The sequence below is a fragment of the Nannospalax galili genome, unplaced genomic scaffold (assembly GCF_000622305.1).
Source record: "Nannospalax galili isolate Female #2095 unplaced genomic scaffold, S.galili_v1.0 scaffold231, whole genome shotgun sequence".
In the NCBI taxonomy this organism is placed as follows: domain Eukaryota; kingdom Metazoa; phylum Chordata; class Mammalia; order Rodentia; family Spalacidae; genus Nannospalax; species Nannospalax galili.
The window spans coordinates 1,631,466-1,656,038 of NW_008330120.1; the positions used below are offsets into that span (position 1 = coordinate 1,631,466).

Here is a 24,573-nt window from a genome sequence, read left to right on the forward strand (position 1 = left end):
TCCGCCTGCGCCCAGCCGGGGCCGGGATGGGCCGCGGGGCCACCTCCCCACCCCCAGGCGGGCCAAGGCCAGGCCCAGCCAAGGGGGGAGAGGGGGCGGCCCCGCGCCAGTGCCGACCCCTCGCCCGATGCCAACGCTCCACCCCCCGGGCCAGCTGGCCCCTGCGGCCCCCGGTCCCCCTCCTCCTCCCGCGGGCGCCGCCGAGGGGCTGGGGTGGGCGGAAGGGGCGGGAGAGCAGGCCCGGACTTAGGAAAATTTCGGGGAGAGAGAGAGAGAGAGAGAAAGAGAGAGACACTGAGAGAGCCAGAGAGCCAGGGAGTGTGGAAAGAAGCCAGGCGAGCACGAAACCAAAGGAGAGCAACCGAAAAGGAAAAATGTGTCCACACACGAACACAAACACACGTCCACAGTACACAGCAATGGTGGTGTCTGGTGGCGGGGGGCTGGGGGGCATTTAGATGAGCCGCTCGTCGCGGCCCCTGCGCCGGGTGCCCTGACCCGAGCCGAAGGCGCCCCGGGCCCGGGAGCGCGCGCGGCCTCTGCGCTTGGCGCGGCCGCTCAGGAAGGAGAAAAAGGCGCAGCCCAGGAACACTCTGAAGCAGCAGGTCGCCCCGAACACGAAGCCGCAGCCGCGGCCCTGCTCCGTGCGCCGCTGCAGCAGGAAGTTGAGCACCCAAGACGGGCTGCGCACCGAGAACACCAGGAACACCACCAGGGGCATGTGCGCGCTGAGCGCGCCGGCCTTGGCCGGCCCAGGCCGCCACACGACGCCCCCCACGCGTGGGGGCGCATAGTAGGCGTCGTCCTCGTCGCCCGAGTCCGTGTCCCACTCGGCCCAGGCCCTACTCGTGCCCCCGCCGGCGGCGCCCTCGCCGACCCCGGCGGCGCCCTCCGCGCCGGCCTCGGCGTCGTCGGTGGCGGCGTCGGCCTCGGCGGCGCCGGCCACGGGGCCGCGGGCCTCCTGCGGCGCTTCTGGCACATTCTTCTTCTTCATCAGCTTCTCCAACTTCTTCCTCTCCTTCTGCCTCTTCTTCTCCTCCTTTCGCCTCTGCTCCAGCAGCTTCTTCTCCATCTTCCTGCGCTCTTTGTCGCTCAGGGGCTTGGCGGCGTCGCGCTCCGCGCCGCTCTTGGGGGGCTTCTCGGGGTCCCCGCTCCTCTGGGGCGCGAGCGGCTCGGCCAGCGCCGCAGCCGCCGCCGCAGCTTCGGCAGCCACCTCGGCAGCCGCCGCGGCCGTCTTCCTCTCGCTCTCGGCCGCTCGGGCTTTGAGCTTCATGGCCATCTTCAGCATGGTGACCCGGCCACCTCGGGGAGCTGGGCTCGCGCCTGGCCCGGGCGCTCTGCTTGCCCCTGGCCTCGGGCTTCCCGGCTCCTGGGCGCCCCGTGTCGGGGGACTGGAGCTGCTGTCCCCGCTGCGGTGGTCCCGGGGCCACGGAACGTGGCTACCCGGAGGTCTCCTTTTTGGGGGGGAGAGGGGAAAGGGCTGCTGGGTAGAGCTGCCTAGGAGTTAGCGTCAAAAAGATGAGCAAACGAAAAAGAGGGCGAACGAACCAAAAAGCACCCAACGACAGCGAGAAACCAAAAAAAGAAAAAAAAAAAAAAAAAAAAAACACCGGGAAATGTCCACCAACTCAAGAGAAAAAAGAAAGTGCAAAGGTGCGATGACACGAGTTTGCCGTTACCCTCAGGCGCTCCTCGGTTCTTGGGGACGCCAGTGGAGAAGAGAAAAGAGAAAAGACAGAGAATTGGAGGGTGCCCGGGGGGCGCGGGGCAGGGCAGCAGCGCCGGGCGCCCCTGCCCTGTCCCGGCCCAGTGGCTCTCGCCCCGGTGGCTCGCGCCCGCGCTGGGCACCTCGCACTTGGGCAGGCAGCCCGTGTGCTCCCCGACTTACATGTGAGTGAGGCGCACTCACACGCAAGGAAGGCAGTGCCTGCCTGCCTGCCTGCCCGCCGCCGCCCCGAGCCGGGACAGGGGTTCGCTCCAGCCGGTGCCGCAGCCCCGAGCCCGAGAGCCAGGAGCTGGCGAGCGCCGCCGGGCCAGCCACCTGACGCAGCCCGCTCCGCGGTGCCGACGCGACTGAGTGTCCCCGGCGCGGACCGGGGTTTTCTAACCCGCCTGATGACGCCCCAGCCTCTTCAGAGGACCGACCCATAGCAGCGGCCCCTATAAAGCGAAGGGGAAGCGCGAAAAATCGGCCCACCGAGGACGCGCCCAAATGGGCTGCGCCGTGGCCGGGGGGCGAGGGCCTCCGCGGGGACGGCGCGGGGGGTGCGGGGGGCGTGCTGGTGGGGGACTCGGGCGCGCCCAGGACGGTGGGCTCCCGACCCCGCCTCCCAGACCTGCCTCCCAATTTTCGGTGTAGTGGTGTAGCCCTCGGCGGCGTGGAAAGTGTGCGACGGCGGCGCATACCCCTGCCGTGCGCCTCCTTACCTCCAGCTTGCCATTGAGCGCACGCGGGGACGGCGACCCACCCCTCCCTCCCAGTGGCGCGTGCCCGTGGAGCTAGGTGGCGGCGAGCTAATGCACGGTGATGGCGAGGGCCGCGTGGACCGGGGTTCGGATCTTCAGAGGAGCACCGAAGTGTACGTGCGGTTAGAGTTGGTAGAAGCGGGCGCAGCGCTGGCGCGGCGGCAGTAGAGCAGCGATGGGATGGCGAGGGCTGTGGTGGCGGCGATGGCAGTAGCCAGAGAAGAGTCGGTGCACGCGGAATCCTCCCAGGTGGGAGAGGCGGTAGCCCGGCTTGGGCGCCACGTGGGGCTCTGGAACAAAGGGGAAAAAAGTTTAATGAACACGAACTTTTTGGAAGATTGTTTCAAAACTCACAAGCGTCGCGTCCCACTCCCCCTGGTCCCCACGCTAGGACATGGTAGAGAGCACTGGGTTAAATGAACGGGCTGAGACAAGAAGTCTTGACTTGGGGGTGGTCTGCCTGGATACAGTTCATTCATTCAATAACTTTGGTCCATGCCCACCATGTGCCCAGGTGAGTGCTGGGAGTTGGTGGTCACGCTAAGACATGGAGTCTTCCTTGAGTGGGACATGAGCTCCTGTAAGCTCAGAACTGCAAAGCAATCGCGAATCTCCAAACTCTTCCAGCGTTGACTTTCACTTTTAAACACAGTTTGAAAACTTGGGGTGCTGAGGAGGAGGACGACAAACCCTCTCCCTCTTAATACAAACACACCCAATGGTCCTTGAGGGGATGGGGTGACGGTTTGATACCCTCAGAGGCATCAAATAAATTGTGGACAGCTCAGTTCTATCTTTGAAAACAAAATAACACTTTAGCCTCTCAACAGAATTTTTAAAGTCCTTCCCTTCCTTTTGACCGACTCAAAGTTGTGACAGATAAAGATGCCTTGCACTGTTACACTGTTTCTCTTGGCCCCTCAGAGCCACATCCCCCTCCCTGGCCTCTTTTTCTTTCTTTCTTTTTTTTTTTTTTTTTTTTCTTTCTATTTTTTTCTTTTTTAATGGATTTGGAAGGGCAACAAAGAGAATAAAGCAAGCAAAGAACTTTCAGAATTAAGAGCAGAAAGCCCAACGTAACTGATGGGCCATGTTGCCACTCAGTTCCTGACTTTCACAAACTGCTGAGAAGTTTCCCCCAGAGCTGATCATGGCTTCACTTCATAGAAACTTTTTTGCTATTGTTGTCAAAAGAAAAGCTCAAAGATCTACTGCTCCAAGTTGGTGCTTTTTTATGTAACCAGGGTGGATAAAACAAGATTTAACTGCCACCCCATTGTATGAGCTGTGAATGAGGCTATAAAGGCCTCCTCCACTACCTCCTTGAAGACGGGGCCTAGGTTTCACCTCTTCACACAGTCAGCAAAAACTTTTTGGTTAAATTTGATTCATCTATTGTCCTTTTTTTTTTCTTTTCTTTTTCTTTTTTTTTAAGTAAAGAGTTAGGAGAGGGAAGACCTAGCCAGAAATTTGTGTTCCACTCCCATTTGATTAAAAGGTCCTTCCTGCTTGCAGTGTGGTGAAGCACAAACGCACTGTATACTGTACTTGAAAGTTAAGAAGTAACTAGTTGTCAACACAACAGGCCATGTGTGCTGGCAGCTACTGCCAACAGCAAGGATAATGAAGAGTCTCTCTATTTGGAAGTCTGAGCCCTTCCCCTATAGGATAAATATCACACGTGATCTGTGAAAGGAGCGAAACTGTCTCAAGGCATACAGTGACACATGTTCTAAGCAAGGCACAGTTGGGACCATTGTCCCAGAAATTCGTAACACAAGGTCAGTCTTTCCTCAACTTACTTAGCCATCTTTGAAAAAAAAAAATTTCTTTAAGTGTAGGTTTCATCTATATTTTGTTATGACTAACCACAGAGAGACAAGGCAATTACTTTGTAAATAAATGGAACAGGTGGAATCAAGGGTTTTCAGGTAAGCAAAGGACAGCAAGAGCTCTGAAATACAAGCTGCTTTGTGGTCTGTTCCATTTTCTGTTTTCACTTGACACAAAGTGAAAGATGAGATTTTACTTAATTGGTGTGGTGAGCTGACATCTATGGTTTTTGGCCTAGCATTGACCTGCCCAAGCCCTAAAAGTTATGTTTGTGTGTGTGTGTGTATGTATATATGTGTGTATATATATATTTTTTTAATTCAAAATTGGAGATCACATTCTAAAACACTGTCACAGGCATTCACAATTGATTTTTAATAGGCTGTCTTGTGATTTCAAGCATCTAGTTTATGTTCTGAGAGTAGAGCGACTCAGCTAGTATAATTCCCAGAACAATCCAGACTAGGGAGGTTTTTCAATGGAAGAGACCCCTCATCAGATTCAGGGAGATATGGAAGTTACAGAAACTTTAGGCTTCAAAGAGATATCAAGAGTAAGAATATCTTGAATAGAAAATGCCCAGGATAAAGGTTCCTCCCTGGCATCAGGTCACTTACTTCATGCCAAGGCCAGAAAGTTGAGATAATAACACATCACTAACCTAAAACACCAGGTCACGTAACATACAACTTGATTGCACAGATGGTGCCACACGCCTCACAGAGATGGCCTAGCGACAGTTCATTCCAAAACTTTTTTTTTCACAATAGATGAACTGATATGTTGGGGTTTGAGTCCCTAGGACTTGTTTGTAAGCTTTGTATTTATAGGTGGAGTATGTGTCCTTGGCTTGTACGTATCTGTCTTTCTAAGAGTGCCCTGTCTGCTTTTAGAAGCAACAGAATTGCTGCAGCTTAGAATCTTGGGAGATTATTATACTTAATGATGTAAGTCAGTTTTCAGACAAGAGTGTTCTCCTTTCATTACTTGGGGTCATTGTAAGCTATTTTCCAAGGGCCCAGAGAAAATATAATTATAATATTATTTTAATAGCTCAGGAAACAGTAAACAGGCTTCCACTGAAACAGAAACTTTAGCTGTAAGGATTTAATAATAGTACTTAGTACTTCTACAATGCATTCTGTCTTCAAAGTACATTCTGCACTTTAATTAACTAGAATGACTGAAACTGTTACTGCAAATAAATGTTACTTGAAGCCTATGCCATATTGGAGATGAAAGCAGGTATTGTAGAAAGGATTTCCTAGTCCTGGCTATTGTAATACTTAAGACCATAAGGCTCTTCAAAACGTAATGATCACCTAAGGCTCTTTTTTCTTGTCATATTTACTAGTTAGTATTTCAACCACAAAGTAACTAAAAACTTGCATTCCAAATTAAGCATCTTTAAATTTCATTTTAGGAAACCTGAAGTCAACTACTAAAAAATTAACTATGTGATCCTTTGAATTTTCCCTATTTAATATCTATCAACTAATTCTCAAATAATGTGTCCTTAATTTAGAACATGTTCATACTGTAATTCAAACCAGATGTAGAGGTACACTGGCTAGCGTGTTGGGACCCGACTGAGCCTGTGCCTGTATCTGTTTTTAAACTCACACCACATAATCTGAGGGCAACCGAGACTTTCTGTAACCTTCACTGACCATCTGTGACCCAGATAGGCAGGTACCCCCTATGAGAGGAACTTTGTGGTCTCCACCACAGAAGTCCAATTCCCAAGGCCGTCAGAGCCTTCTCAAAACCTCCCTGTGGTTTTCTTAAAGGGGGGATATTAGGAGGAGGAGATTATATGGGCTCGCTTCCCTTTTAAACTTAACCCTAAATAGCGTGTTGATTCTACAATAGACGAACAATTTGAACAGCAAGAGAGAAGGGGAAACAGACCCACTAACAGAACCTAAAGGGAGATCTTTCTGCATAGTCACAGCTTAAACTGAACCACAAAACTAAAAGGAAAGTCCAGAAAGAAGGCAGTCAGTCCCATTCTCTCATGGGTAGAACATCAATGGAAGACCCATGGGCCTGCCTAGCAGAGCTCTTAACTGGAGAAAAGACTACGAGGGAGTTCTACCATTCGACCGCAGGAAAGTTAATTTTCCTAAAGCAAAATATCCTTCACTTCCTTTGCGGAAAAGAATTTCACGAGGACTAAGGTAATGGGAAAACCTGTTGCTTAGAACTTTTAACTTGGCCTTGAAGATGGAAACTCGCTCTGAATGGGGAATGATGGAGGTAGCCTAGTTACAAAGAGCGGTGCACCAGCTAGCTTGCGTTTTGGTGCTTTCCTTAGCTGGTACCGTGACCCAACATCTGACTGCATCATGAGAAAGCAAACACACACCCAGCTGGCGTAAATAATAAAGCTGTAACTAAGAGTGCTGGAATCTGAGTAAAATGTCCTTAGCTAAAATGAGTTGAATGTTGTGGCTCAGGGCTCTAACTCCAGAACACAGGAAGCTGAGGCAGGAGGATTACAGTGAGAATTTGAAGCCAGACTGAGCTAGAGAGTAGATCCTGTTTCTCAGAAAAAAAAAAAAAAAAAAAAAAAACCTCAAAAATTTTAATTGCTCTTATTTTTAAGATTTTTGGGGTTTTTTCAGCCCCCTCATATTTAGTTCTTCAAAATTAGAGTTTAGAAAGTTATAAAACTAGATTTGTTAAAAACCTGATTAGGCAACAGATTTCTCGTAGCTAAATGTGGCTTTGTGGGTATGTTTAAGTGAATCATTTTACATCTTTCAGTTTTTACTTTATTTCTACACTGACCAAAATGTATTTTCAAACAGCCTTGCAAAAACTAGACTAGCCCTACTTTGGGACAACTGAGACATTGTTAGGGGGCTTCTTAGTGTGCTGTTAGTAAACCCGGAATTAAGCTATTCATGTGAGATAACTAATCACATGTTTAATTTATCTAGAGGTGTAGGTACCTTTCCATCTTTTTGTGTTTGCCCACACACATTGAAATTAAAAAATGTGTAATCATCTTTTAGCTCCACCTATCTCCCTGGGAAGGGGCATAAAACACACAGCCCCTCCAGAAAGGCTGCTGAGACCCCTGGCAGGTGGCTTCACGGGAGCCCTGGCCTGCATCTGCTGGGGAGCCCGTGGCACTGCCCTCTGCACATCGGCAGAACTCAGATGACACTGTGACTATCTGAGGCCTCTGCTGAGCTCTGGAAGAGATGAATGGAGAAAATTCTGCAGCCAGTATCAAGCATTCGTAGCCAGTCCGGGAATCGGATGAAACAGAGATGTTTTTATGAGCTGCAGACCTCAGCTGTGCCCGCAGCCATGTCCTGGGGTCTCTGTACGGCTGCCCAGTCCTGGGAAAGCTGCCTCAACTCACTTTCTTGACCATCCCTGTCTCTTCATTGGTTTAACCTCTACTATCGTCTCAGGCTACAGCTTCTTTTGTGCTAATTACACCCCTAAAATTGAAAGAATATCTCTTGACTTTACAAAGAACCCAAAGAAAACTGGCTTTAAAAACTAAATATAGCCAGTTTCTTTCAGAAGGCAGATGGCTGGACTTCTGGATGATTGTGCTATGGGGATTAATCGTAGATGGCCAGTTCATTTGCTAAGTCCCAGGTGTCTGAAGGATCCGGCCGTAGGGACATATAAAACCCTGTGCTGCTTTTGGGGAACACTTGTGTAGAATGATGAGGTCTGATTGCTGATGAATTTTCTTTTCCCCCAGCAGTTGTGAATTAAAATTTGCCAAGGATGACAGGCTGATCTAAAGTACCATGGCAAGAGGAAGTAAACGGAAGCCACTACCTGCTGGAAGTGTCTGTGCTCTGCATGGGGAAATACAAAGAAATGAGAAGACAGGAAAATCTTAACTGCTCGCTCTGGATCCTACGGCTGCAGCTGCCAGGGGTAAGCAGGTGCTGCAGTTGTAGCCCGTTCTCCATTATGAAAGAAATGGCCTTTTAAGCCAGGTGTAGTGGTTCACGCCTGAGATCCCAACGCTGAGGAGGCTGAGGGAGAGGCCAGCCTAGGCTACAAAGTGAGACTCTGTCTTTAAAACAAAAAGCCTTAAAAAACAAAACAAAACAAAAAAACCGGAATTAAAAAGGGTATATTGTCCCCATTAGCCAAGCAAAGAATGCATCTCGAAAAAATCCCTGAAGGGTTAATAAGTGAACACTGCCGACTTGGAGTGATTTATTTTTCCCAAGGAACATTAAATTGCTCATGCTGAAAGAATGTTACAGCTGTGACCTGGGGGCCGAATCTGGACACAGGCTGAAGTGACAGGTGTGCCCGATGTGTGCCCAGCCCGGCTGAAATTGTGAGGTCTAACTAGGATCCCCCCCACCACCACACACACACTTAACTGGTGGCAGCTCTTCAGTCAGCCAGAAAAGAGCTTTTACCACACAGGCACAGAAGACGATGTGTGTTCAGTCTTCAACATTTCAACTGTAATGTCCTAGGGGTTCAGTGACCTAACACCAAGAAATAAATACTGGGAAAGTATTCCTTCATCTATAGAGGAAATTAGCCCGCTGGGGTTGGGGACACAAGCAGGGCCTTAGCTGGCTCCTCTGGTGCATCCTGAGGTGGGAAATCCATACCCACTAGTTAAGGCAGCTGATTTTCCAGAGACCTTGGAAATAGAAAAAGAGGTCTAAGTGGGGCTTTAGACCGAACCCTGGAAGACCTAGTATGATGTCAACATGCTGGTGAGAGAATAACTTTGAATTTGAAGACCAGCCTAAGCCCTGATCGGGAGAAGAAGTCGTCTAGGCTAGGTTTGGATGAGTTAAGATAGACCCCAGTCAAAGCTGTGCTCCACCCTTTCCACTGACTCTCCACTGCCTTGAACTGTCTTTGGTCAAGATAGTTAAACCATAGAGCGAGGTTAATTGAAAACTTCAGCTGGGATCAAGAAACACCCCATCTCCTACCTAAATGGTCACTCCATATACTTTGGTCATTTAAAGGCATGCTAAATTCTAAAAGCCTACCTGACCCCATACTGGAGTTATTTAACATAAGCATCTGGGCAGTGCCCAGAGCAGAGTCACTTAAAGTAATTGTCACCCTAAAAATGAACTTCTTAAATAATCTTTATAATTAAATAACTATCAATGAGACAGATTGAAAAACAACAAAATGCAGATGAGTGTGATCCCTAAGCAGCCTTAATATTTTAATTTGTAACCATACCTTCATATTTAGTGTTATCTTCATTCTTAAATATATCAAATGTGAATCTTCCAACTTGGCAAAATTATATGTCCACTAGATTGATTGGGAGGTAGAGAAGGCAGAGAGAGGGGAGCTTTGTTTAAAAAGGAGAGAGAAACTCTACCTCAAATTTCTCTTCTAAAATGGATGTAAAAGAGACTTTGAGTGGAAAAAATAGATGTCTAATTTCTAAAATGAGAAAAACAAGAAAGCAAATCCGAGAGAGAAGGATAAAAAGAAACACAGGCAAACAAGCTAAAAGCAGTCTGACAACCCCAGGGGAAGAAATAAGCAAAATCACCATGATTTATCTTACTTGAACCCTAGCTTAACCTCCTCAATACCTGATAGCGCGGTGAGACCAGTCAGCAGCCATTCTTCCCCTTTCACAAGCATGACATTGATTTGTCTAGCAAAGACTCATTATTAGCATTCTGAGGTCTGCTTAATGGAGCTATAATAAATCTAAGTCATTAGTTCTTGACCTCTGGGGTTTTTTTCTCCAGGAAATTCTTGGTATGTGGTAAACTATCAAAATCACATTTTCAGGGGTTTGTGACGTTTACATAAAAATAAAGAATCAAGGCTGGCCGATGGAGGTCTGATCACATCTGAGCTCTGCCCCGCCTGCACCCCAGAAAGAAAATGAGGAAGACTGGCCAGGAGCAGTGTGGGGGCCTCCCCTGCAAGCTGAGGAGTTTGCAGACAGGACTCAACTGCATCAGGCTAAGCCGTGGAGGGAGCATGCCGCGGCCATCCCCCTTGCTCGTCTCCTACCTACCTGCCTGGCTCTTTTTGCACTGAGAAGACAAGCAGGGGAAACACCAGCATAGAAGGGTCTAAACAGGCTATGCAGATGAGGGGAGAGAAAGAGACAGAACTGATTATCCAGTCTCAGTCTGGTGACTTTAAGATTAAAAATGGGGGGATGTCAATATGTCCCAAATCAAAATCATGGACATTTTTCTTTTGTGATTAAAAACACTTCTCATTATTTTTCGCTAGCTGGATGGAGCCGGTTGTCACCTAATACAAAACATCAGGGAAAGGGCTTCAGTTTCCTCTAATTCTAAGATGGCTGTAGGCACTAGACAGACCTTCACTCCCGTAATGCAGCAGCTGCCTGGATGACCCGTCCCCTGTACACCTGCCCACAGGGACCAGCCTGCTTCTTGGTCTCTACCCCCCCTCTGCGGCAGACTTCAAATGGCTACCACAGAGAAGGCCCGAGACTTCCACGTCTTGTTCATGCGTAAGCTCCCTTCCCTGGCTGCCTGCATGGTCAGATCTCTCTGTTTCCTAAAAATTAAGTTTCCTTACAGCATGCAGGCTATGCTGGGGCCACACTGGGGCAGGTGGTAGCTGGGTGAACCGATCGGCTCAATTCAGGCACACTGCTTGTTTCTAGACAAAAACATCCAGACGTGGTTTTACAATTGAACTTTCGACCAGACTGATGGGATGTATTGGTGTCAAGAAGACAAAAACTCAAGTCAGAAAGGTCATTAGTGAGTGGACAATGGGACACTGTAAGGAGAGTGGGAAGAGCTACAGATTTCTAGCAAGAAAACCTGAGTGTTTAGGTTGTGCCAAATGACTCAAAATGTACCCGAGCAGAGCTCTGTACAGATGAAAGCAGGAATGTTTTTAGGGTTGTACTGTTTGCAGCATTTGCCAGTACGTGGCCAGGAGCCCCCCTTTTTTCTAGTGCTCTAATAAAATGTAAATGAGGAAGCCATCTAATCTCTACCCACATTAATTCTGACATGAGGAATGAGTCTGAGTCTTGAGACAACATTAGTACCTTTCCACCTCACACTACTGCATTACCTCGCTGTTTTTGAAAAGCCTCAGCATTTTCTTTTTCCAAAGCACCTGCTTATTGTTCAAAGGGGGACAGAGTCCTCTGACACTTTACCTATTCTAACACTGAAAATGCACAGTCCCCTAACTGGGCCTTCTCAGACCCCCCAAAATGGGTCACCTTTGTATCTGAGGCAGCTGTGATATTTTCCCCCCTCCAAATTACAATCGTTCTAAAGTAAAATATCTAAACAGGCAGAGTCATAAATCAGGATGCTTTCCTTGCATCTTTCTCCTGAACCCAAAATATTACCTTGAAAATAGAAAAACAAAACGAAAGAGGGTCTATCTTATTTCTCAAGGGCTTTTCCCATCGTGGAGCCATTAAAATCAGTGAGATCACTGTCCCTCCATGTCTGTAGCTGCCAGAATCACTGTGCACAGGGGCGGGAGCAAATTCCCGCTTGGACTTGGCTCAGCCGGAGAGACTGCTGTTGCTCTGGGTGAAGCAGATAGCTCCATAGCCCTGCAGTACCCCTCACCATCCTGAGACTCCCCCTCCTCCTGGAAGATGCTGCAGATGTTGCATTCTATTATGTTAATCCTCTCACTAAGTGCAGAAAACAAAGTGATTTTTACTTGTGAATGCCTGTAATTCACCTACCACAAAGCCCTAAGTCCCTGCGATTCATCAGCTGCGGGTTAATAATCAGAATTACAAGTGTCTGCAGGAGCATGCCAATGAATGAGGGGACTAAGGAGCCACAGGGAAAAAAATCACAAATTGTTTGGGGAAGTGACTGCATAGTTGTGTCCTGGGGTGGGGGTGGGGGTAAAGCATGACCATCAGTGCTTAATTCAAAGCTGAGGGTCCCTCTCTGTAGCGACATCACTTCTAAAGGCAGCCGAGATGAGCAGCTCGGCCGTCTTCTGCTCTCTGCCTCTGAGGCAGCCTGCACAGAGTGTTGCGATGACCGAGTCCTAAAGCGGAGGGAGTGGAGGGGAGGCACAAGGCAATGTGCGGTGCATGTCTGGTTTTCTGTGCACACCTGTCACCCCTGGGGTCTCACAGGTAACCTTGGACTCACGCATTTTACTGTTCTTTCTCTCTGATTCCCATTCTCAGAAGCCAAAGCTTTTTCCATCTCTGAGACAACATCTAGGATTTACTTTTTTTCTTTACTAGACACTGCCAGCCTAGCATTCTCAAGTGTCTTTGGGGAGTTGGAGCAAACCAGTGAGGGCCTTTGCTTGAAGATTACAGCGGGGTTAGAGATAAGGCCAGAGATGGGACGGGAAATGGGGACCTTCCCTGATTTTTTTTGCTTGTGCGGACTGTAGGTTTAAGTCTGCAACTCTTCCCCAGCCCAACACAGCCTCTGCCTGTGGGAACACTTGCCCCCTCACACTGGCTCTGTGTCTCTTTCCAGCTCAAGGCCCTTGACATGTAACAGCATATCTGACCTAGCCACTAACCTTAAAGAAAACATGATTTTCAACAATGGGTGTGTGAGGAACCACTTGAAAAGCCCTCCAGCCACTAGAGCTAGGCACCAGCGAGGAGGATTGCCTGTGGGTTCAAACCACCTGGTCCTACAGAGGGAAAGGGAGAAGCTAGCGCCTAGCAGGTGGCTCAGCTGCCTTGCAGGCCCCTCCTTCCCCTGACTGCTGGACTGTGAGACAGTCTCTGACCCCCTCCAAGGGAAGACCCTCCCCAAAGGCATCTATCACCCAGAGGGGACAGTAGCTTTGCCCTCTCCATCCCAGCAGCCCATGTCCCTTTCAGAGGCCTCCTCCCTCTCCTCTACCACAAGCCTTCTTTGAAAAAAAAAAACCCCAAAACCCATCTTCTTTCATCACAATTAAAGAGCTATCAGGAAATGGCAGGGCTATTTTGTTTTGTTTTTTTTCCCCTTCTGCTGCAATGACCCTCCTTCCCTTCCCCTCATTTGCTAAAGTGGTCCTTTCTCGGCCTGAAATAAGGCCCTTTGGTGATGAAAATTTTAGCTGGAAGCAGAGAGTTCTAAGGAGAACCCTAATGCTGGGAGGGTGAAGAGAAAAATTCGTGTTTTAAGCTGGTCTGTGTCTGCCGCAGGGCCAGCAAGGCCGCTATCATTGGTGAAAATGGTGGCCGCACATCACTGGCTTTGTGTCTACACAAGATGTCCTAATTACAAGTCCTTCTCAAGATCCACAGTTCAGCGAAACTTAGAGCCGACTGTCCCTGTCGACTTAGCTAAGGGGCAAGAGGAAGAAGCTATTTAGATGGAAGTGGAGAAGTCTGATTAGAGAAGATAAAATCCAAACACCTTTAATACTTGAAGGGAAAGTGGGAAAGCATGGCTGCTGGGTAATATTGTCACTGGCCTGCCATGGGCTTGCAATAAAGCTGTAACTTACACACATAATTAATTACCCTGCTCCTAGCTGAATGTCATCTAGCCACAGGGAGGGTCCTTTATGTGTGTTGTGGAGATTGAACCATTGAGAGGTCTTTCTAGAGCCATGTCTCATTTTGTGACAATGTTATTTTTGTTCTCTTAGCCATTACATAACTCCATGCAGGGCACATTTTGGGGGCGGGGCACCAAAGGACAAAACAAAAGAGCCCCACCTCTAAGTGATGCTGAACTCTGCTGTTAGAATCTGTGACATATATTTAAATACATATTATGGGTAGAATTCATAATATTCATCCTAGCCTTCAACTGTTTGCATTTTAAGGAAACTTGAGTGTCAGGAGCTTTCAAAATTAGCTTAATTTCCTTTTCCTAAAGATCATACATCTTGGAAAGACCCCATTTAAGTTACACTTGGGAACTTAATTGGCAGGCTTTTGGGTTTCTAGAAGGGTATGCTAATATCTGGCAAGTCAGAATGGCAATCCAGGCCTCCCTCAGTTGAATCATTAGCTGCTAATACATCTCTGAGTATCTCCCAGCTAGGTGTGAAACCAACCCCTGTCACTAAGCACCAGGCTCTCTTCCCAGATGTAACCACACAGTCAGGACGCTGTTATGAAGCTTGCCCACAACAAGGCTGTTTTGTGGCTTGTTTAGTGGTCTGGGCTGCTTCTTTCCTCTTTTCTCCATGTCTCCCATATGACAGGGAAAGGCAGTCACACAGCCCTGGGCAGAGGAGGACAGGTGATATTCTAAATGTCCCTCCCTGTTCTCAGAGCCCCCTGTCCTATTGCTGAGGACCTCATTATTAAAAATATGACTCGACCCTCATTTTGGCCTCACAGAATGCTTAATTAAAATGCAAATGTTCCTTAAGAGTAGCTCTATAAGCCTTTGCCAGCTAATGGGATTAAGTGAGCAGAACACAGCCACCTGCAGGCCTGTAAGGAGGCCTGGGCCGAATCCCCACCTCTCAAATTAACTGTGAGCTCATCTCTGAATATCTAGAATGAAAAATTCACATCTTCCCATTTCTCTTTGAAAGATAGATATTTTTAAGGAAAAATAAAAATTTAGGATTCTACAAACTTGAATTGTATTTATTATGGATTAAAACTTACCTAAGAGCATCTTCAATCCTGTCATCTATACATAACTTCCCCTGTCTTTATTTCCAATATTTTAAAAAATGGCCTTTTTATATATACATGCATATTTTGAAGGTGTGTGTGTGTGTGTGTGTGTGTGTGTGTGTGGTGTGTGGTGTATAAAACCTGCCGCGTATTGAACATTAGAGACTACAGATTAAGACATACTGTTCTAAGGATAACATATAGATAGCTTGAAAGTACTTGTGAGAGGGGAGCAGAAACAAAATTCTAGATATTAAAAATATATTTTTCTTTCTACAGAATTAATGGCGATACCTAAATATAGAACGTCTATCTGTTTTAGGGAACAGGAAAAAGAGGCTTAAGGTCTTGGATCTAAGATGGAGGATCAGATCAGAGCTGAGATGGAGGGCAGGCCAGATCTAAGATAAAATGGAAGGTTACAGCCAATGGGCAAGTCCTCTAGAATCAGGACTTCTGGCTACAAATCATAACTGTTTCCCTGTCCCACTAGCTGAACAGCAATCCTTGACACAGAAAGAAGATTTTAAGGTTGGGTGGAGGAATTTAAGCCCATTCCCTAAGAGCATTTGAATCCTGGAGGACACTCTTTGGTCCACAGAAAGCTGGTAGTACTCAGCACCATACCTCAGCTATAGCTCTGAAGCCCCTTCTGGAAGCAAGCCTATGCCCCTCAGAATAGCCATGAGTTTCCAGACTATATCTCCTACAAAAAGGCCTCGATTGGTGCTGCGACTGACGAATTTTTTCAGATCCAGGCTTACCCTGTAACTAGAGAAATCACAGCTACTCATGGATAAATTATCAGCCTCGGATTGGCACAAAAGTCTGGATGGTTAGTTATGCCTGTTCAATGCCTAGAGGTAGCTGTTTGCTTTGACCTGAGAAGATAGATCCTTCTGGGTTTTCTACAGTTTAATTACCAGAACTCACAATACTGTTATGGAAATTCTGATTAGTTTGCTCAGCTGGGTTGGAGAGCTCTTGCAAGGCTACTGAAACCTATCTTTTGACAATCTCTCCATCCTCTTAGTTGTCTCTCTTCTACAAAATCCCTTAGTAGAAATGACTCACCACTGTCAACTTCCTGGGTCTGTTTCTACTCAAGGGCCATCAAGGGGAACAACCATGTCTTAGATCTCTTTGGCTCCCCCATAGGGAAGGGCACATACCAGGTATTTAGTGTACGTGTGTATTGAATGAATGAATGAATAAAAAAATGCCCAACTTAAGGCAAACTCACCGACCCAGCAAGGACTCATCCTCTCGAGAGTTGTGACAGACACGTGCAGGGCTCCTGCATGCAGAGAGGCTACTGGGGAGGGAAAAGAGGGACGAGGCTATTTCCACATACAGGTTGACCAAAAACTTGGGAATAACTTATCAGTGAGGGAAAATGGGCTCACAAGCACTAAAGACTAGAAAGGATTCCATGTTCTCTGCCAAGTTGGACATAACCTACCTATGAGGTAAACGTGAGCTCTGCCAATGGTCAAAATTGTGAAAAATCAGTGACAACTGTTTTCACTCTGGGTCCATGACAGTGTGACTCTTTTCCTAAATCAGGCATGTCATTTGTACTCAATTTCCATTCAACACTCCCCAACAATCTATCTTCCTTCCTTCCTGAAGAACCACTGTGACCCCCCCCCAACTCTCCAGTGATTCCAAAATGTCACAGAAGACTCATTGTAGGAACATATTTGTGGTGAGTTCCTTCTCTTGGCTATTAGAATAGCAATTATGCCCCCTCCCAGCCATTTTGCTAAGTCTCAAAGCAATACAAATTCAGCACAAATCAATTAGCAACACATTTCTAACTCTTGGCACTTCCTGGGGAGGAGAGAACTTTTCCTGGTGGGGAAGCCTGAACCTTGAGAAGGAGCCCAGCACAGTCAGCCTGGAAGTCTGTGGCTGTGCTTTAATCAAAAGGCCCAAATGTGGGAGAAAGGGCCCTAGCACTAACCAACTGGGGCAAGATTTGGGTTGCTTTGTTTTCCTTCACTTGAGTAAGGGAATCACGCGTGGGGCACAGAGGCAGCTCATAACAATATTTGCCTCACTGTGGCCAGGAAGCTGACGCTCTGTTCTGTCCCTGTGTATCTGGATATGATGTCTCCCAGCCCCTGCCCTGACCCCAATGCTGAGCCACCAATCTTATCTCCTGTCTCCTCTGGCTTAATCCACCCTTTCTCTTCCCATCACCCCTTCCTTACTGGAGAAAATTGTCTTCCCTCTCTACTAAACTACCCCAGGAGAATAAAACTTGTTTTTCAAAGGGGAGTAGTGGGGTAGAAGAAAAGAAGGAAGGGGAAAAGGAAGGAAAAGACAGAAAACAATACCTACATGTGGGGTCTGGCTGATGCCAGTTCTCAGGACATCAGCCTGTAACTCAGGATTTCCTCAACTTCTGAGACTAATGTACAGGGTTCACCTTTAACCTTAGGATCACCTTGTCCTTGCTTTGTTCTGGATGCTTATGGAGTCAAAGGGCTCTTGAAGATTGGATATTTTTTAAGGACAAAAAAGGTCCATGGTGTGCCAGATTACTTAAAACAAAACAAAACCACTAAGTGGGTAAGGCATGTGGAAACACTTGGAAAATCAGATTTTGTGTGTGTGTGTGTGTGTGTGTGTGTGTGTGTGTGTGTCTGGGGTGGGGGGAGTGCTCCAAACTTCAAAATTAAACAAAATCATCAAAATCATATGGGACCAGGTAAGGAAATTAGAATAAGCACATAGGACCTATAAGAAAACAGAAGGCAGTGAACAGAGTGCCGGTCCATGGTGGTTCTGGCCTGCCTCAACTGAATGCCTCCTGGCCCCTGTCCTGGAACCTGGCCACCCTCGGCAGCCCGCCTTCCTTCTTCTTCTCAGTTAAGCCCAGTCAGCCCTCAGCTGTGCTGGCCTGCAGCTCATGGCAGCTGGTTTGTCCCAACTTGGGACAGCTATTATTATTTGCAACCCAATCCTCCTCTTGACTAGAAGTTTCCACAGGGCAGGGACCTCATCTGGAGCTTAGCACCAAACTTGACAAACGTGCCCTTTCTTTTTTCTTATCTCCCTTAATTTTATTTATTTTTTATTTCATTTTTGTGCTTTTTCTCTTCCTTTGAACTTCTCTCTCCCTCCTCTAACCACCAACAATAAAGTACTGGCTAGGAGCTGATTTTAACTGACAAGTGGTTCTCAAGCACTCTGGGATTTCAAAAGCTCAGAAAAGAGGAGAGAAGTGGGGAGGGAGAAGAACTCAGGTTCTCTTCCCCTTTTCCAGCCCAGTAAAAAGGCCGAATGTGCCAAGGGTCTGGGAAGAGATGACAGAATGTGGGAACTGGCCGGCATGTGTGCCTGGGGTGGGGGAAGCAAATAGAAGTCTGCAAAGCGTGGTTAACAAATACTTACTAGCCGTACATCTGGGTGAAGAGTTACAGGTAAGGAGTAAGATCAAAGAAGAGTAAGGGCAGGGTTGGAGCATTACCTGCCGGCTTAGTGTCCTTCAAGCCAGAAATAGAAGTTTTAGAAGAAAAAGGGTCCGGCCAATGTGGGGTGTGGGTTTTCTGTCCTGTGGGAAGTGAAAGTGGGCAGTCTGTCCCCTGAGGGAGAGTTCTCTAAGAGTGTGGTCCCCTGGAGGAAGGTTTTTTGAGCTGAGAAAGAAACCCACCAAATAACAGATCAAAGCCTGTGTTCGTCCTTCAAAGCTCAGAGTGGCAGCATTACTGCTCAAACTGAGCCCCAGGGACCCAAGACAGGATGACACTCCAGCTAGGGACACCCCTGAAATGTGGGGCTTGATCCTGCTTAGGCTTCCTACGTTTAGTCTAGAGAATTCTATGGATTTACACATTTTCAAACAGGCCCAGCTATTCCAAGGCTCTCTGCTGACCTCTGGTGGGTAGGAACTCCACTGGCCCAGAGAAGGTGCTAGAAAGAGCAGTCCAGCTATACCCATATCTACTGTAACACCTGAGGGGAGGGGACGTCAACCTGCCCACTGCCAGCCCTCAGGGTCACAGATTGGAAACCCCAACGAGGGACAGGATCAAGAAAAGCCTTAATTCCCAGGGCGTCGGGCGCGGGGGGGGGGGGGGGGCGCACAGGCAAGACAGAGGAATGCTGGAGTAAAGTTGTTTTTTAGAAAGTTGAAGAGCAGAGTATGGGAATGCCTGCCTGGATTAACCCTTTTGATGCTTGCCTGAATTAACCCTTTTGATGCTTGCCTGGATTAACCCTTTTGATGCTTGCCTGGATTAACCCTTTTTATTTGGTTCCTTTGACTTTTCAATTTTAGGAGAGTGGTGGAGGGGAGAGCCTATCAGAATGGGGAACTGAGGCTTGGTGGAAAAGGACTAAGTTCCTAGCAGAGAACTCTATGGCCCCTACCTAGGAAGTCCACACGGCCCCCCTCAAGCTGTTGAGGAGCAGGCAGAGTAGCGGGATCAAGGTAAGTGCAAAAGCACTATCCTCAGTACCAAGGGACTTAGCCCTGCATTGTCCTGAGGTGTCTGAATGCCCTCTCCTCCAAGGAGGCTCCTGGGGTTTCTCCTGGAAACATAGTTTGTGCATCTTGGCTGCTACAGAGTTTCTCTCATGGATGGAAAACCCCCAAATGGTTACTCATTTGTCATAGGACAGAAGATGGCCCCCAAAATGTCTTTTCTATGCTACCTGCCATTTTGGGAAGGGCACATCAAAGGTGAGTGTGTGGGGGACATGGGAGGGGGAGCTGATGCCCTCTTTGACTTGGACTTTTCCTAAGAGAATTAAAAAGTTTGAAAATGAACAAAACAGCCCTCTCTCCTTTCCAGAAGAGGGAAACTGGAACCCAGGGGATAAAGAGATGTGCCCAGAGTCTCAGAACTGACAGAACAAGGACACAGCACGGTGGATCTAGAGGTTAAAGCTACACGCTTGGAAGGCTTCCTCGTAGTCAAACCTTCCCGGCCTGGATAAAGTCTACAGAAGTACCAAAGTGTGTGTGTTGGGATGCGAGGGGGGGTGGGTGGGGGCTTGTCCTCAGATATCAATTGCTTGACTGAAAACCTTAAAAAAAAATATATATCCCTAGGCCTTCCCCGGGGAAGGAAGGGGAAGGGAAGGAGGGGGATAGCACTCTGCCTAAGGCAGCGCAGGCGTGAGTTTTATACGGCAGGCTCTCAATTGTAAATGCCGAGCGCCATCTGCCAGCCAGTTCAGAGCAGCCTTGCTTTGTTAGAGTTTTTTTCAATTTCCTAGTCCTAAATAGTGGGTGTTCTAATTTCCTTCCTTTTAAAAATATGTATATTTAAAACTTTGTTTAGAAAGTCCTCCCTCATACAAAAAAAATCCCCCCCCCCTTTAAAAAAAATCTCAGGATAGAGAGAAAAGTAAGATAAAAGAGGGGAGCAGGGAAGAAGCCAAATAGGTAACATTCCTCAGGAGATCTGATTTCTGTCACCCATTTCTGAGCTTTGTGAATTTAGGAGACAAATGACATGGGCCCCCTTTTCTACCTATGACAGCGTTGATGGTGTTCCCTCTCTTTCCCAGCACCTTAACATGAAAGCTCACATCCCGATTTGGGGAAACCAGCATAGGAGTTGGGGATGAAGGTGTTTCCTGTCTGTCACCTTGAGTCCTGGGCTGAGTCTTAGCTACAGTGGTTTTGGATCTGTCTGCCAAATGAATAGAGGGTTTACCTTGTCCCTGCCTTTCTCAAGCTGTTCCTGACCTATCCCCACCTTGAGGTGCTTTATATATGTAAAGGTAAAAACAGAAAGTTTCTGATTTCCTTTTGAACAATTCTTCCAGTTTAGGTCCCTCTCTGACCATGGCAGGGACCTCAGCATCAACATGTAGCCTTGTCAATACTTTGAGAATCCATCTTTAGCCTTTCCTGAATGTCACTTGGCAAGTACATGGAATCTTAAGTGTTAGAATCAACTAAGGCCCCAAGAGAGCCCCCACTGCCTAAGCCAGTGCTCTCTCCATCCTCCTAGGACCCTCTCCAAGAGTTGGGGTGTCTCTGTCCACACCCCAACACACCCATTGTCAGACTCTTCTCCACTGGGGGAATAGGAGGAGTCCCATCAGGAATATTCCCAAATATTCCTACTAGAAAGGGGGAATCCCTCTGAAGTGTCCATCTTAAATCCTGACCTGCCCATCTGTCTGGCAAAACAAAATGATCTTCTGTTCTTTCTAACAGCTAAAAAGAAAGAATTGTCAGCACATGAATGCTTAATTATAAATAGCCAAAAGTTTCTTTGGCTCCCCAACTTTAAAATATTTTCCCCTAACATCTGGCATTTGTTTTTGGGCTCGGCCCTGAGTCTTCTAAGCATTTCCTTGGAAAGATGTTGTGCTTGGTCTCAGGCAAAATATCAAAATCAACATTCTGAAGTTTGGCCTTGAGCAGTTTTTCAGACTCTGCAATGAGGAAGTTTTACCAAAAGTTAGGGGCACTTCACTTCCAGAGCTTGAACACTCAGGCGAGGCTGTAAAAAGTTTTTATTTCAAACATTACTTTCTATTTTCCAGGTCCAACATCCACCTGGTCAAACTGTCAGTCCATTTCTAATTTTTATGTTAACAGCCAAGACACTTAAATGTGTTTGTCTGAGTACCTTATCTTACTTTTTCTGATCTTTGCAATGAACTTGGAGGTACAAATTTTGAATTCTCTAATGGGAAAAAAAGCCTTTAAAAAAAAATTAAGAACTTGGTGTAGAAGGCATCCTTAGTATGATCAAAGCTGAAGTCCCCTTGTCAGAGGGGAAGTGGCTAGGTACAGGTTGGTGGGTCAGGCCACATAAGATGACAGTTTGGCCTCCTTCTGATTAGTGGTCATTGGCTATAAATGCTGTCTTAAGGTTGGGGAGTTATCAATAGTTTATCAAAGACTAAGTGCAAGACTTGCCTGGGAAATGTCCTCGGGCTGTTACTTCTGTTCTCTTTCTCAAGAATCTTAATTCACCCTCTTCAACATAGCTATCTTCCTGCACCAGTCAAAGGTGGTGGTCACTTTCCCATGGCAGACTGGCTCTCATGGCCCAGGAGTAAGGAGACCCAACAGGGCCACATTCTTACTGTTTGTGGAGTACTTGAAAGGCAGGGCTCCATGCACATGCTGCGTAGCCTTCCTGCCTGCCTGGCCATCCATTTTTACAACGGGAGAATTGTTAGTGCACACTAGACAGAAGAAGAGTTTTTAGCCTGCTACACACTAAGGCTACCTAATGAGCCCCTAGGTATGATCATGTAAGGGTTAAAATCTCCACATGTCCCTGATACTGCCTACGCATTGATTAGTTAGACATTGACTTGGCTAATCAGAGTCCTAGACCAACTCATTGCTCACGTCCCTGAAATAATTTCCTTTTCTATTCTATTTAGGGTCATCTGGGGGTCACTCTCTGAGATTTGTGGAAATTGCTTGTACCTAAGAATGCAGGCCATCAAAATTAGTGTGCACATTGCTGACTGACTGTCACCCAGGGGACAGCTTTTCCTCAGAAGATTTCTGGGTGTGCAAGTTACATCATGGGTAACTTCTGGCTTCCCCAGAATATGGTACGGATGCTATGTGGACAGCAGCTCTCAACTATTGGTGAGATTTGGTAGTGATTAGGATAAGTGTTGTCATTGTGTGTGTGTGTGTGTGTGTGTATTAGTGGGATGTGTATGTGGGGGTGTATGTGTGTGTTGTGGGGTATATATGTGTGGTAGTGGGTGTATGTGTGTGTTTAGTGAGGTGTATATGTGGTAGTGGTGTATGTGGTAGTGGTTTGTGCATGTGTTTAGTGGGGTGTATGTGTGGTAGTGGGGTATGTGTGTTTAGTGGGGGGTATGTGTGGTAGTGGGGTATGTATGTGGTAGTATGTATGTATGTTTAGTGGTGTGTGTGTGGTAGTGAGCTATGTATGTGGTGGTTGTGTGTGTGTGGTAGTATGTATGTGTGTTTAGTGGCGTGTATATGTGTTGTTAGTGGTGTGTGTGTTTGATAGTGAGGTATGTATGTGATGGTGTGTGTGTGGTAGTGGGGTATGTATGCGGTAGTATGTATGTGTTTGTGGTGTGTGTGTGTTTGTGGTGTGTGTATGGTAGTGGGGTATGTATGCGGTAGTATGTATGTGTCTGTGGTGTGTGTGTGGTAGTGAGGTATGTATGTGATGGTGTGTGTGTGGTAGTGGGGTGTGTATGTGGTAGTATGTATGTGTTTGTGGTGGGTGTGTGTGTGTTGGTGGGGTGTGTGTGTGTGTGTGTGTGTATTAGTGGGATGTGTATGTGGGGGTGTATGTGTGTGTTGTGGGGTATATATGTGTGGTAGTGGGTGTATGTGTGTGTTTAGTGAGGTGTATATGTGGTAGTGGTGTATGTGGTGGTGGTTTGTGTGTGTGTTTAGTGGGGTGTATGTGTGGTAGTGGGGTATGTATGTGTGTTTAGTGGGGGGTATGTGTGGTAGTGGGGTATGTATGTGGTAGTATGTATGTATGTTTAGTGGTGTGTATATGTGTTGTTAGTGGTGTGTGTGTGGTAGTGAGCTATGTATGTGGTGGTGTGTGTATGTAGTAGTATGTATGTGTGTTTAGTGGCATGTATATGTGTTGTTAGTGGTGTGTGTGTGGTAGTGAGGTGTGTATGTGGTGGTGTGTTTGTGGTGGGGTGTATATATGTTAGTAGTGGTATGTGTGTTTGTGGTTGGGGGTGTGTGTTGGTGGTGGTATGTGTGTGATGGGGTGTGCATGTGTGTGTGTATCTGATATCAGAGGAAACATCTCTCAGTGCACAGAACAGGACCTGCCCCCCATGGAAAAATGTCACTTGGGGCTGCTTGGAGAACCCCTTCTGTTCACAGAGCCCCTCAGAATGCTCCTAAGACCCCAGCATATAGCTAATGGGGATAAGTCACAGCTTAAAGCATAAAAAGGACAGGTCTGAGTAAAGCTTCGGAGGCCCATTTGGGCTCCATTTTGGGGGTGGGGGCAGTGCTGAAGGCAAAGTGGGACCCTCTCCTGGCTCTCTCCGGCCGCGCATGGTGCCACCGTGGTTCCGCTTATGCTGCCTCACCATCTAGTGGCCAGCCGCAATATCAACCCATGTTCACTGTCTTTTCTAAAGCTGGTCACTGAAAAATTCTTATTTGGGCTGACGGTGGGCAGGAAGCCCCTGCATGGCAAATGTGATTTTGCTGATAAGTTGTCTAGGCCTACCCTAGGCCTAGCAGCGCTAGAGGAAGGGCAAACATAGGGTTAGGATGGACACTTCCTATGATTTAAAAACCCCACACATGCTATGAAAAATAAAAACAAACCCTCAAGGGACTAATTACAAAGAGGGTCTCCCTGTCCTAAAGAGGAACTCTGAGTTCAGCGCTATCTCTCTGACATGCAGCAATTACCATATGTAATTACCGATTAAAGATGGCGCCTACTTGAAAGGATGCCTTTGAATAGTACCAGTAACTTTAGTACCTATCTGCTTCCTGCTTTCCAAGTGATGCCATCTATTCTTGACTGATTTCTTTTGGGGGAGGGGGTTATTTTCTTTGTTGTCAATGGGACCAATAAATTACTTTTACTGCTTTAGAAACTGGGGACCAGGGGCTCTGGCGGAACTCTAGGTGAGCTGCAGGACACTTACTCCTTTTTCTTCTGAGGCTCTTCTTGGGTCCTTGACTCTTTTTCAACACTTGGCTTTGTGTTTTGTGTGTCATGATCATGATCGTTGTA

At 47.2% G+C, this 24,573-nt stretch overlaps 1 protein-coding gene and 1 long non-coding RNA gene across 7 annotated transcripts in view; one reads left to right on the forward strand and one right to left on the reverse strand.

Annotated features, from left to right (window-relative positions):
- The window catches only part of LOC103741475 (guanine nucleotide-binding protein G(s) subunit alpha), a 63,546-nt gene that overhangs the window by 16,562 nt on the left and 22,411 nt on the right, over positions 1 to 24,573 (reverse strand). Inside the window, exon 1 of one of the 5 annotated variants that reach the window (XM_008842347.3) lies at positions 1,889 to 2,069. The exons of 3 other annotated variants lie outside the window; for them this stretch is intronic. The gene's annotated coding sequence lies outside the window, so the exon portion shown is untranslated. Of the gene's footprint in view, positions 1 to 1,679; positions 1,699 to 1,888; positions 2,070 to 24,573 lie in introns of those variants that run through there. One more of the 5 variants, XM_017800492.2, reaches the window with a different exon arrangement.
- On the forward strand, positions 2,599 to 22,498 carry LOC115071959. Of its 2 annotated transcripts, XR_003851020.1 has the most exons (7): positions 2,599 to 2,715; positions 8,033 to 8,211; positions 10,078 to 10,780; positions 19,155 to 19,307; positions 19,494 to 19,559; positions 19,672 to 19,835; positions 22,238 to 22,498. It is a non-coding gene; the product is annotated as an uncharacterized LOC115071959 (long non-coding RNA). The 2 variants fall into 2 exon arrangements; XR_003851021.1 differs by lacking the exon at positions 19,494 to 19,559 and having other exon boundaries at positions 22,238 to 22,497.